The following is a 14,112-nucleotide window of genomic DNA, read 5'->3' as shown; positions in this document are numbered from 1 at the left end:
ACTTACACCTCTAACAAATCTTATCACTTTGCACTATACTTGCCTGTTTACTGACCTGTCTTCCCATAAGACTTTATACCACCTGTAGATAGGGACTCTTTAGTATTGCAACCCAGAACCCAGATGGATCCTAAATAAGTTTTGGTCAAATGAATGAATGTGAATGCTTCCTTCCCTTTTCTGGGTATCACCTATTTTATGATTCTGGGAACGATTAGAAAGAGAAAGTCACAAAACATAGAAAGCAGAAGTTTTAAAGCAACATACCAGTTGGAGTTTAGTATGAAGAGCAGAAACCAATCTAGGTATTTCAAATAAAAGATATTTAATACAAAGAATTGATTACACAGTTGTTGGAAAATGGATGAGCAAAAAAAAGAATGCTAAGGAACCCTGATACTAGTAACTGCAAAAAATAAAGCTACCACCCCTAGGACTGAGGGAATAAAGGAGAAGAAGAAAAGGTGCCAAAACTAGGAGTTCATATGTATGGCTGATGCTTAGATCTTAGAGAGGGGAGGAGCCAAGTAGCTGCAGCTTGAACCTCCGGGTTGGAGAACACACACAGCTGGTACTAGAAGCGCTGAAAGAAGCTGGCGCAGAGCTGCAACTGTCCTCTGCTGCTTGAGGAACGCTGTCAGAAGCTGGAATCAGGAAGAGAGTAACTACTCACCTTCTCCTGCCTTCCATTCTCCCATCAGTGTCTCCCATTCTCAGAAACACCAAGACCTCCAGAAATTTCACTTGCAGACTCCCAGCCCAGAATCACAGAGCAGAGATAGAAAGGTGGGATTGAAGCTGAGAGGCAATAGGTACATAACCAGCACAAGCGAAGAACCCGATATGACCTATTTGATAACACATATACATATTCTACAAAATTAGGAAAGATTCCTGCCACTGGTTTCTAACTTTGGCTCTATCACAGGTTAATTATGCCCTTGGGCAAGCAGCTTCTCTCTTCTGAGCTTTGGGTTCCTCATTCATAACATGTGGAAAGAACTAGATGATCTCTAAGAGCCTTTCCAAGTATGAGCTGGGTTTTGACAAGAGAAGCAACAGGGAGTCGTTGAGGATTTCTGAATGATGTTGTTACTCTAGAGGATCCCATCACAGGCTTTAGCCACAAGTAATATGGTATTTCCTCTTTTCTAGTTATGCAACTACTGTTTCCATGCTCCAAAGAAGGCAGAGAAGAAAGCCAGGGATGTAATTTTCCAGCATGGTGACTCTCTTGGCCAGAATGACTCCAAAATGAGCCACTAAGGGGAGCGCTTCACTGTGAACTTGGAACAGTTACTGGATAAATAACCAAACTGGGGGGACGAGTCCATGAATATACCATAAACTGCCAGAAGAACAAACAAATCTGTCTTGGAAGAAGTACAGCCAGAATGCTCCTTTGAAGTGAAGATGGAGAGACTTTGTCCAGTGTACTTTGGACATGTTATAAGGAGGGACCAGTCCCTGGAGAATGACATAAGACTTGGTAACATAGAGGGTCAGCAAAAAAGAGGAAGACCCTCAATGAGATGATTGACACAGTGGCTGCAACAGTGGGCTCAAACATAGCGATGATTGTGAGGATGGCGCGGGACCAACAGTGTTTCCTTCTGTTGTACATCTGAGTCTGAACTGACTCAACGGCACCTAACAACAGGGGGTCGAGGGAACAGAGGAGTAAGCTGGGAGGAGGCAGGTGAAAACAGCATGAGTTTTTTTGCAAACACAGGGCCTAAATTTGTTGTGTCTGATTCACATCGGCAATATTTCTCCCAGTCCTCTCTCCCTGCCATTGCCTCTCTGCCTCCCCTGGCCCTGTTGGGAGAAGGGAGACCAGATTAAAGTCTCAGCTCAGTGACATATTAGCTGGGAGACCTTAAGCAAGCCATTTATTTTTGCCTTTTGTATAATTCTCAGTCTCCTTATCTGCAGTTCTGCCTGCCTCTCAAGATCATGAGAAGTGCTTTCTCAGTTGGGATGCTATTTACAAAAATATATTAATCATATTAAAGCTCATTAAGCATGAAAATGTACTTATAAAAACGCAGCTAGCACACTTGAGTTTTTACATTTATCTGTACGTGTTATACTTCAACAAAACAATTACAAAAAAAAAAGGAAGTAAAGGTGATTTAAGAGTATTTTAATTTATCAACTAATGGTAATATCATGTGATAGGAAGTGACCTACTTAGATAACAGAGCCAGTAGTGTGAGCAAATATATAAGGTGGAGCTAAGCACTCTAGTTTTATATGCATAGTTAAAATTCTGTAAGTATATTATTTAAATCTCAGCTTTGCAAAAGAAAAGCATGTTTATTGTAGAAAACTTGGGAGTAATAAAAAAAAGTGCAAAAAAAAAATTAAAATTAACCAAAATCAGCCACCCACACACTAAATAGAAAAGTGCTTTGTGAATTGCAAATGCTGCTTGACTCTGAGGAACTAACTGGAGAAAATGTTATTTCTTTATTCCTTTCCTTCTCTTCTACCTTGTTATGCTCAGAAGTTGAGAATTCTTATATACCAGGTAAAGGCTGCAATTTTCAAGGACCTACAGAAGCCAGCAAGGTACACAAACAACCAAAACAGCCAGAATCAGTCAAGTGTAACTGCAGGGATACATGGCAGTTGGCCACTTGACTTGAAAGCTGGGTATCCCCAGGGAGTGGTGGAGACAAACTATGGCAAACTCAAGATCATGTGCCTCCAAACTATTATTTCCATTTTCCAGTGTGACTGGATCACTGTTATTTTTAAGAGAAGCGGGGCATATGGGATTTTATGTGAAAGTTCCCAGTTTTTAAAAGTTAGAGCCTAATTAAATTTTTTTTAATTCTGCAGGCCAAATCAATGACATCTGTAGGCCAGATGTGGCCTGTGGCTGCCAATTTGCAACTTTTGCTAAAGGCAAAGTGGGTAGGGGAGGGTTCATTGAAAGTTTTCAGCAGAGAAGTCATGGCGGCAGATGTTTAGTTAGAAAATTCCTCAGGCAGCTGGTGTGACAAATGGACTGGAGTGGGGAGAAACTGGAGATGGTGGAAATATATATTTCAAGTGAGAGATGATCAGTTCCTCCACTGGAGCAGTGGACAGGGATGCTGGAGGGGGGCAGTATGGGTTGGGAGAGTTGATGAAGGACGATGCCAGGAACCTAAGAGGTGTGGCAGTTTTGCCCAGAGCCCTGGTGACCCACTGCTCAAGTTTGAGGAAGGAAGTGCCTTGCTTGATAAGAGAAATTGTAGAGGAGGAACTGCCTGGAACTGGAGTAACCTCCTCCCAAAATAGCAAAAGAACTAAACAAGCCACTGATTGTGGGGCTTATGGGCAGACCTCTGAAGGCGACCAGGAGGGAAGGGAATGTGGGCTGAGCAGCTTCAACCAGAGGTCAAGGGAAGGAAGAGGAACGGATTCAAAACCAAGCCTTATAAGTTGAAGGGACTGGGGATGTTTAGTCTGAGGAAGAAAAAGCACAAGGGAAACAGAAGCTTGCTTGCTTGCAAAAACTATTTATTGAGCATCTACATGTGGCAGAGGTACCAGCTGGTGCTAGGTATGGGGGATGTAGCAATAAGCAAGAGCAAATAAAATCCATGCTGTCCTTGCCCTGAGGGAGTCTGCTAGGAGAGAAAGATATTAATCAAATAGTCTCACAAATAAATGTAAAGGTGTAAAACTTCAGAAGACCGAAGAATTGCGGCCTTTGAATTGTGGTGTTGGTGAAGAATATTTAATATATCATGGACTGCCAAAACAATGAACAAATCTTCTTGGAAGAAGTACAGCCAGAGTGCTCCTTAGAGGTAAGGATGGTGAGACTTTGTCTCATGTACTTTGGACATGTTATCAGGAGGCACCAGTCCCTGGAGAAGGACATCATGCTTGGTAAAGTAGAGGGTCAGCGAAAGAGAGGGAGACCTTCAAAGAGATGGACTCACACAGTGGCTGCAACAAGGGGCTCAAACATAGCAACGATTGTGAGGATAGCCCAGGACTGGGCAGTGTTTTGTTCTGTCGTACATAGGGTCACTATGAGTTGGAACCAACTCTACGGCACCTAAGAATAACAACAGCAAAGTGCTGGGAAGGAGAGGGACACTGCACTCTGAAAGCCTGTTCCAGAGGATGAGGCTAGACTTCAGAGGCAATGGTGATAAAGCTAAGAGCCGAAGATAAGTAAGCACTAATGAGGTAAACAGGGCGAAAGGAAGGGCTTCTAGGCATCGGGAACAGCACGTACAAACACCTGACTCACAGGAAGGGCTGAGAAGGCCAGTGTGGCTGGAGCAGTGCATGAGGGGTGTGTGTGGGGCGGGGGCATCTTCAAAGGCCCGCAAGGCTGACACATGGATGAGGGAAGGGTTTGTTCTATGTGGTCTGCAAGTGCATTCATTAGGGTTGGCCACAGACTTACTCTTTCTAAGAGTAGGTGTTTGGTATTCATTTGTTTGGGTTTTCGTTCATTAAAATAAAAAGCTATCATTTATTCGGTTTCACTATGTGCCACACCCTGTTCTTAATAATTGTCTCCTGAATCTGCACAAGAGCCTCACAAGGTTAGTAATAGTGTTCTCCTTATCTGTTGCTGTGTAACAAACCACCCCAAAACTCAGTGGCTAAAAACATCACTTTCTTGTTCTCTCTCTTGATTCTGGAAGAGGCTCAGGTGGGTAGATGTTGCTTGGGGCTTCTCATGCCTTTACAGTTAGATGGTGGCTGGGGATGGAGTCATCTGAAGGCTGGGGCTGGAAAAGTCACAGGATGGGACCTGGGCTGGAATGGCTAGAATAGCAGGGGCAGGATGAGGGGGCCTGCGCGGGCATCTCTTTCCATTTGGCTTCTCCCCCACGTGGCTGCTTTGGGCTTCCTGAGCATGGAGGTCTCTGAGTAGTTGTACTTTTTACATGGTAGAGGTCTTCTCCCATAGCAAGCATTTCAACAGACAAGCAGAATTTACAGTCCTCTTAAAGGCTAACCCCACAACTGGCCCAGCATCCCTTCTGCTGTGTTCATCGGATAAAGCAGTCATCAGTCAGACCAGAGTCCAGAAGGTGGAAGAGTAAACTCTACTTCTTGATGAGGGAATGGCAGGAGCACACTAGAGGGAAGGAATTGGTGGGATCCATTTTGAAGTTGAGTCATCACACTAATTACAATTATTGCTGTTATTGTTATTAGGTGCCATCGAGTTTGTTCCGACTCATAGTGACCCTATGTACAACAGAACAAAACACTGCCCAGTCTTGCGCCATCCTCACAGTTGTTGTCATGTTTGAGCCCATTGTTGCACCCACTATGTCAATTACAATTACTATTTTCGTTTACAAATGAAGAGCTTAAAGTTAAGAGAGAAACTCGCCCAAGGTTACAAAGGCAGCAAGTGGCAGAACTGGAATGAAAGCCTAGGTCATTCTGACTCCAAAACTTTCTGCATTTAACCACTGTAATGCTCTTTTCCCAGGGTAGGATGGGGCAATGGGAAAAGTCCTGCATTAGGAGTCCTGAGTTCTGATCCCAGCACTGCCTCCAGCTTGCTCTGAGACATTGGATAAGTTCCTTCTCATCTCTGGGCCTCAGACTCCTATGAACAATGAGGGTTGCATCGCAGCCCTGCTCTAGGGTTCTGGGGGTCTGAGGGCCTATGCTTTGCTCTCTAAACTATTGGTCAATTGACTGGCTCCTTCAGCCACTTAACGCATCAGCATGTCAGCTCCACAACAGGGGCAGGAGCCGCTGCTCTTCCTCTTTTCCTTTCATCTTAACAACACTCTGCTTTGCTCCCCTGGTTGTTCTGTTTACCGAGACTCTCCTCCACTTTCCTGTAACCACTAAGCAGTGCTGCTATGGATTAAATTATGTCCCCGCAGATTATGTGTTGTAAATCCTAACCTCTGTGCCTGTGGTTATAATCTGGGAATGAGTTGTCTTTTTTGTTAACGAGGCAGGTTTAGCGTAAGGTGTACCTTAAGCCAATCTCTTGTGATATAAAAGAAATTAAACAAGCCAGCAGAGAGAGATGGGGTAAGATAGATGGCAAGATACATGGAGATCTCCAAGAAACCAGGAAGCAGAAGCTGAAGAGACAGGGACCTTCCTCTAGAGCCGACAAGAGAGAAAGCCTTTCCCTAGAGCTGGCTCTCTGAATTCAGGCTTCTAGCCTCCTAAGCTGTGAGAAAATAAATTTCTGTTTGTTAAAGCAATCCATTTGTGGTATTTCTGTTACAGCAGCACTAGATGACTAAGATAAGTGCCTGAGGTCTCTCCCCCTCAACAGCTTCCCTGGAGTGGCTGATTTCACTCTGAACTTCACAGAGCTGAGGTCAACTTTTTTTTTATGCCAGACGGAGCACACCAGGCTATGCTGCATTTTGCAAATAATTGGTACCTCGTTAGAGTGAGGTGAATGAGCCCTTGCATAAGTCAATCCAGGCTCTTGTTTTTTGCTAACTGTGAAACTATACACAAGACTGCAAACCCACTGAGAGCAGGGACTGTGTCTGACTTATTCATCATTGTATCAACAGTACTAAAAAAAGTGCCTGGCCCAAAACCTACTTGGTGGTTGCATCAGCAAATACTATTTTTTAATCCCTGCCTTTCAGTTCTTTAATTTTCCATTTTATGGTTCAGTTCATCCTTGAAGATATTTGAGCACAGTTTTCTTCTTTGCTCTATTCCAGTCAGTTTCTGATTGTTTCTTTTCCCCCTCCACCTTGGTTTTTATGAGTCTAACACTTTTATCTTACGAACATTCCATTTTCAACTTAAGTCACTGAAATTTACACTTGCCTCCAGGTCTTCTCCCCATCTATCCTGTCCCAACTGAAATGTAAGAATAAAAAGCTGTGAGTTTGAGAGTCGAAGGCCCTGTATTGGTTCTAGACCTAGCCCTCCCACTCTCCCAAATTCCTTTCTCACCACGCACCTCAGTTCTCCTGTCCAGCAGGGGGTTGGAATATCAGTGGGTGTTTTCTAGCAGTAGAATTATTTGCATAACTATAATTTTACACAGAAGTAGCATCTAGAAAGCAGCTGGAAGGGGAGCAGCACTGGATGGGGTAGGGACAGGTGACCTCTTGCCACCCCTCTTGCTGCCTTGGAGTAAGGGCTCCATGGAAGCAGGTTTAAACCACTGAGCTAGGTAAGCTTTAAGGGCACTCCAACTCTGACGTAGAATGATTTATAGCCGTTAATCCACTGGACTGTCAAAAAAGGCCACATGAGCAGAAATACGCAGAGATTCACACTACACTCAGGTCAAAAAAACAGGCTCAGTGAAGGCTTTAGCAAGTGCAGTCTCTTCTTTAACAATCACTTCCTCATTTGTTCAAGTTTTGTCTGTATTTTCATTTCCTAATTTCTTTTCACATCCTTCCGCTTCCCCTTCCAAAGGGATTACTGAAAATTCTAACCACAGCTACTTTTTGCTTCTTTGCTGCCTTCTGTTACACATCCTTCCCACCCGCATCCTTGGCCTCCATAGTCACAGAGTTAGTATCAAGTTTATTAACTTTTATGTGAATTGCAACACAATTTCCCCACCAAAAAAGAAGAGTCAAAGGAAAAGACCCTTTTGGCCGTGATAGTATATTGCAGAATTCTGTGAGACAGTCTTTTGTTTTAAAATTGCACTTTAACGGTACTCCCCTGGGTGACGCAAGTGGCTAAGTGCTCAACTATTAGCCGAAAGCTTGGTGCTTGGAACCCACCTAGAGGCACCTCGGAAGACAGAACTGGAGATCTCCTCCCTAAAGCTCACAGCCTTGAAAACTCTATGGAGTAGTTCTACTCTGCACTCATGGGGGTCACCATGAGTTGGAATCAACTCAATCGCAACTAACAACAACAGCATAGTTGGGGGGGCAGTGGTGGTTCAGTGGCAGAATTCTTGTCCATGTGGGAGACCCATGTTCGATTCCCACCTGGCCAATGCACATCATGTGCAACCACCACCCGTCTGTCAGCAGAGGCTTGCATGTTGCTATGACACTGAACAGGTTTCAATGGAGCTTCCAGATTAAGCCAGACTAGGAAGAAAGTTCTCATGATCTACTTCTGAAAATCAGCCAATAAAAACCCTATGGATCACAACAGTCCAATACCCAACTGATCGTGCGGATGTTGTAGGATCAGGCAACATTTTGTATTCCCATCTCTGTTGTGCATGGGGTCACCATGATGTGCATGGGAGGGTCGCCACCATTTGGAGTCAACTCACAACACAACAGTACTCATAGTAAAAAGTTATACAGAACAGGTGAGTATTAAATGAAAGTAAGCATACCGTCCTGCCCTTCCCACAGCCCCATATACCAGTCCCTAGTTATCTAGATTAAACACCATTAACTGTTTCTAAATGTCCTTCCAAAATATGTTCATGAAAAATAGAAGCATATTATATTTATGCAAAAAGATGACATTGTATGTACTGTTTTATTTCATGCTTTTTCACTTAATAAAACACCTTGGAGATCCTTCTGAATCAGCATAAACATTTGTCTCATTTTTTTAACTATAATACAAAATTCTAATTTATAGGTACACTAATTTATGTTGCTGGGTAGATGCCACACACAAATGCACACACACAAGCACACACACACAATAGTTTGTTTACACAAATGACACATCACTCACACTGATCTACAGTTAGCTTTTCACTTTACAATGTATTTTGGATATTGTTCCTTCTCAGTTGGTCCAGAGCTACCTCTTCTTAACTGTTGCACAATTACCCAAGGTATGTCAATATGTTCGTTTATTTAGCATTCCTCTTTTGACAGGCATTTAGGTAACTTCCAGTTTGGGATTTCTGATTATGCCAAACAATACTACAAAGAACATCTTTGTATATATCCTTCATATGTCTGCGTGCTTATATCAGCATGAGAAATTCCCAGTAGTGGAAGTTCAAAGGGTATGTGCATTTTAAATTTTGGTGGAGCACTAACAGCGTATACCAGTGCCTGATTCCAACCTGAGCTCTTGTCAAGCATTTAATTTTGCCCATCTGGGAGATGAAAGTGGTTTTTCATTGCTGTTTCTGGATTTTGCATGCTGAACCACTCCCTTCTTTTCATCCTTCATTGCCCAAATGACCACACCACATGCTCCCACGGCTTGCCACGCGTCTCCCGGGTCGAACTAATGCTTCACTTGCCTGTGGTCTGTGCTTCTTACAGGAATGGTCACAATCCCTGTAGGAGTGCAGCCCTTTGCCGGCAGTCAGCTGTAAAGTCACACACACATTTGTTCACTTGCTTCTTACCACCAGGTAGGAGGCAGGTAGGAGAGGATTAAAAATTGGCCTTACAAATAAGGAAACAAAGACCTGGCACACAGCAAAGACTTCCGGGAGCAGCTCCATGTCACTCCCTTGCCAAATGCATCCTTTCTTCCTCCGTTTCTTTGGCACAGGGCTGCTGGGCGTACTCATTTATCTCACTGTCGGAGTTTTTTCTGGATTGAAGCCCACCTCCTTCCATGATTTCTCTTAAACCTCAACTCCTCATCCCAGCTTTCCAGGAGCTTTCAAAATATGGAGCCCAATTCATACCTCACTATTGCCTTCCTCACATACTGTGTGCACCGCCTGGAACACTTGCTATTTCTATTCCCTGGCCTCCCTTCCAGGCTGACTACCAAAATTACATCCAGCCTTCAAGTCCAGCTCAGCTGCCACCCACTGAAAGAAACCTTTTCTGATTTCTCTTCATCCTTCCTGACACAACCAATAAGATCAGTCCCTCTGCTGATTGCCAGATCTCTTTTCCGAACCTCTTTTATAGCCCTTATCACACACTCTGTCATATCGTAATTATCCTTCTTATCTTTCCCATGTTATCATAAATCTTTGAAGGGTGGCACCTTGTGGAAGACATAACTATGCCCAAGCTACAAATAAGGGACACTCATAACTCTCACACAAGTGTTTATTAACATAACAAAGATGGAGTCATTTTATACAACCTGGTATACAATTTGCTTTTTTACCTTAATGATATATAAGCCTGGACAGCTTCCTGGGTCTGTACACTTAGATCTGCTTCATTCTTTTTAATAGCTATGTTGCTGTTGCTGTTAGTTGCCACTGAGTCATTTTCAAATAGCTATACATCATAGTACATGAGATTCTTCTAATTTATTTAACCATTCCCCCACTGACAAACAATTAGTTTTTTCAATCTTTCTTTATATTGAAACAATGTCTTTACATACACACCTGATATTTATAGAATAAATTTCTAGCAAAGGAATTTCTAGGTAAAAAGATATACACATTTTACATTTTAATAAATTCTGCTGAATTACTCTCCAAAAAAGCTGTGCCAATTGATTTCCTTTTTAAAAAAATCCCATTAGCTCCTTGGCTAAAGACTCCTTGTTAACCAATGCTCACCTGCTTTTCCTGGAAACATTCCCTATGCCTCTTCCTAGTGTGTATGTGGGGAAGGAACACTGAATTTGTCCTCTGTTCCATAAAATCAAGTTCCTAGCTCTATCAAAGTATTCACTGCATTGCACGGAAGTGAAGTTTGTATACTAACCCCACTACGAGCTTGTGAGTTTCGTAAATGTAAGCGTCCTTCCTTGTTCATTCCTTTATTTCCCTTAGCCCGTCGCACAGTACAAGGCCCATGAATAATTTAAGAATTCTAGGGGTGCATATGTGTGTGTGTGTATATAGTAGTAGTGTCTGCCTGCTGTATTATTCTGGACCCCTCTATTGGGATCTCGGGGATACAAAGAGGAATGAAGTGGTAGTAGAATCCTAGCCTTCTAGGAACATATCAACCAATGTGAGAAAATAGCGAGCAAATGAGAAATAACAACAGCACAGGCTAAGAGTTAACTCTGGGGTGAGTGCATGGGGTGCTACAAAAGCATATGGACTAGATAGATAATTCAGCCTTGTGGTCAGCAAGTCTTCCTACAAGAATTGTGACTATGTATTTGTATACATGTGAGTGTGTGTATGTCGGAGGTGGGGACAGGTGCAGGAGACGAGGGGAGAGGGAAGGAGGTAGAATGGGGAGAGTGGACAAAGTTTTACGGCTAGATGTCCAGGCCCTAATATCCTCTCTCTCTTTTTAGAAATTGTGATCAGGGTGCTTGGCCTAAAATCTTGGTCAACTTGTCTTTTTCCCATACGTGATTGGAAACTGTTGCTTCTTGGTGCCAGTAATCTGGTAAAACTCAGCTGCAAGACCCTGAGAGCCAGCGGCTTCCCCCTCAGCAGCCTGCACGTGCAGCCCTTTAGTAAGCCTGGACTTTTGCATGGGAATCCTGTGTTAGTGGTTAAGAGTGAAGCCCTCGATCTGACAGTTAGGTTTGAGGCCCTTCTCTTCCTTTTACCTACCAAGTAACTTAGGGCGGGCTCCTTAATTTCTATAAACCCCAGTTTCTCATCTGTAGAAATTGGAATAACACTGTCCACTTTGTAAAACAAAAAGAAAATATGTAGGTAAGGTGCTAAGCACAGCTCCTGACAATAATTTTAGTTTTTGTTTATAATACACACATAGTCAACCAAAACTAAAATTATTGTCTTTCAAACCCTTCAACAACCATCAACTGAATGTGATGTACTAGGCACTAATCTTAAAGATCGCTTGACTCAACCCTCTCACTTTACAGATAAAACAACTGAGGCCCACAGTGGGGCAGTGATACAAGTGTGTGAGAACCAGGGCAGGACTCTCCTCCTCCAGGCCTGGGCATGTTCTACTGCCCCAGAGTGATAGACTTAGCAGAGGCATCTTGACCTCCTCCCAGCCTTTGGCTTCTCCACCCAATGAGAGAGCTTTTAGTCAGCGCCATCCAGCAGAAGGCACTGCGCTGGAGAGAGGCCAGCCCTGTTTCCTCCGCTGAGCAGACTGAAGGCAGTTCTCTTCCTTCGTCCTCCTCCCCAGCAATCTGCTTTATCATCTTCCCTTTTTTTTTTCCTTTTAGGTCTGCTTCTTGCCCTCCTCTTCTTCTCTAGATACTGCTTAGCCCCCACAACCATTTCACTTCTTCTTTTCTCCTTTTCTTAGACTGCAGAGCTGGGCAGTTTGCACTTAGGGCACATAAAATCTCTTAGCTACATATGGAGTCCCATAGCTAACAGACCTTTCTAAGTATACTCTAGCTTCAACATCATAATTAATTTAGCATTTACTATATGCCAAGCCAGTTCTAACCACTTTATATATATTAACTCATTTGATCTGCATAACAACCCAATGAGGTGGATATTATCAACAGCCCCACTTAACAGATAGGGAAATGGAGACATAGGAAGGTTAAGTGATTGTTCAAGGTTTACAGCTGAGTCCCTGGGTTGTTCTAGAAAACCCCAGGATGATGATGATAATGATGATGTTAAGGTGTTTGGTTACTAACGGAAAGATTGGTGGTTGGAGTCTACCTAGAGATGCCTAGGAAGAAAGACCTGGCAAGCCACTCCCGATAAATCAGTCATTGAAAATCCTATGAAGCACAGTTCTACTTTGACACACATGGGGTCGCCATGAGTCAGAGTCAACTCGACGGCAACTAGTTATACAGCTAAGAATTCGAGAAGGCGGAATTTCAACAAGCAGTTGGCTCCAGAGTTGCTCCAGAGTTCCTCACAGGATCTGGCTGTGGCTGGGTCTTGGCCTGAAATTACCCGTTGGCTTTGCTTCTTCTTTTCCCTGGGCTGCTTCCCCCACCCTTTATCCACTGGTTTCTCTGGGAGCCCTTCTTTAATAAATCACTTGCACACAAATCCTCATCTCAGCAGCTGCTCTGGGGAACCCAACCTAAGACACCCACCCCAAGGGTTAACACTATGAGTAGCTTGATGTATGTAAAGGATTTTTTTCTTGTTGGAGCAATATATTTAGTCATTTAAACAACTGCTCTTAGAGAAACAAGTGTAATTTCCTGAATGTAGCCGTTCTAGAAAATCCAGAATGATAATGATAATAAAATATTGATGATAACAGTGATAAACAATGTTTTTAAACATTGTGCTGAGTTCTTTAAATGCATTATTTCATTTAAAAACAAAAAATGTCCTCTGAGGACGCTGCTATTAATCTAATTTTAAAGCCAAGGAAACTGATTCTAACAGAGATTTACCCATAGCTGTCAGCTATCACATCTACTCTAATTGCAAAGTCTCCTGTTCCTAAGGAAAATTCAGGGAATGCTTTCACCATAATGATGACCACCCACAGAAACATCACCTCCAAATCTATTTCTCTCCTAATCACTGTCATATTTTTAGTTTCCATTTTGATATGGCCGTATCCAAATTCATCACTTCCTTCTTGTCTTACACACTGAGACCACTGCTCTCCTTGTCCCCTGTTTTAGCAATGACCTCTACTGCCTTGACTCATGCCCCCCAGTCAATCTTAGTTATGCTGATCTGTTCTCGTCTCATTTCTGGGATCTCTCTCTTCCTTTCCAAACCAAGTTTTTCATAGTTCTTTCTAGTCCCAAATCATTCCTCCAAGGGATATATCCTCATTTCACATATGGAAACTCTAAAGTCCAGTGAGTTTAAGCATATTGCCTGAAGCACACAGCGGGTTAGGGGCAGAGTCAAGACTGGAATCCAGATCCATCTGTCTCCAAACGCATGCTCTTTCCATCACAGCAACGTGTCTTGTAGCACAAGGATGGGGCTGTGTGAGATTCCTTTAGGTGTAACAAGAAATTACTTTAAATAACTTAGTAACACTGCATTAAATAACAGTGTACTTAGGAGTTATTCCCTTTTTGATTTTCTTTCAATCTTTTTAAATAAATGGAGAAAGTCCAATTTGTGCTAGAATATCCATAGTATCTCCCAACCACTTGCTAATCTTCTTTTTCCGTAAAAAAAAAAAAGCAGGCCTCAGGCTGAGAACATTGGCAGGCAACAGAATCTAGTTAGAATTCATTAACATTGTTTTGTTTTTATTGTTATCTTCTATTTTTTTTTTAATTGTACTTCAGGTGAAGGCTTACAGGACAAATAGTTTCTCATGAAACAGTAGTACATATATTGTTTTATGACATTGGTTAACAACCCCACAACATGTCAACCCTCTAACTTCTCAACCTTTTTTTTTTTGGTGAAAATACACATAGCCA

The sequence above is a fragment of the Trichechus manatus genome, unplaced genomic scaffold, assembly GCF_000243295.1.
Source record: "Trichechus manatus latirostris isolate Lorelei unplaced genomic scaffold, TriManLat1.0 scaffold00130, whole genome shotgun sequence".
Lineage (NCBI taxonomy): Eukaryota > Metazoa > Chordata > Mammalia > Sirenia > Trichechidae > Trichechus > Trichechus manatus.
The sequence above is the reverse complement of the archived record's forward strand: the minus strand, read 5'-3'. Positions refer to the sequence as shown.